Raw genomic sequence first — 730 nt, 5'->3', positions numbered from 1 at the left:
GTTCAAATTTCCGTTTTCATGCTATAAATAATTCCTCAATTTATCGCGTGGTCCTTTGCACGAAACTGTCTGTGTTTGCATGTATCAAGAGTGAAATACGATGCTGTTAACCATAACCGACAAGTTTTATGGACCAGACTGTATGAAAGGAAGGAAAGTAGATATACCGAACGGCATTTATTACCGGCAGCGACATTTAAGAAATCTTATCAATGATTAATGTTCAATCGACGGTTGTAGTTGTTCTTTTCTGGATGGATGTTATAATGTATATAATGTGCATGTATTTGTTAACGCGTTAAATAAAGATATTTGTGTAGAAAGAAGTTTCTTTTTACCATAAGTTATAATCTGCAAAACTTGAACAGAAACCACCAAATAAGTTAAATTGTTGCAGAACTGTTATTAGAGCTGATTATTTTTTATTGCTGTGGAAATAGCTCTTCATCTTAAGTTAAATTTAAATCGACAAATATTTTCTTAATTTTATGTTCTTACATGTATTTTTTGCTCAATATAATTATAAAAAATATTTTATGGAGAAACATATTATTTCAGTTGTATAAAAATTCATTTTCATATATATATTTCAAATATATTTTCATATATGTCTTTTTTCTTATTTCTCTTGTGTAACTTCTATTAGTTTTTAACATTTGACGAATTTTTAATAGTTTAAATATTTAACCATTTTCATAAATAAGTAATAATAATAATTAGATATATATAT

Source organism: Atta cephalotes (assembly GCF_000143395.1).
Source record: "Atta cephalotes unplaced genomic scaffold scaffold00007, whole genome shotgun sequence".
Lineage (NCBI taxonomy): Eukaryota > Metazoa > Arthropoda > Insecta > Hymenoptera > Formicidae > Atta > Atta cephalotes.
This window is presented reverse-complemented; position numbering follows the sequence as displayed.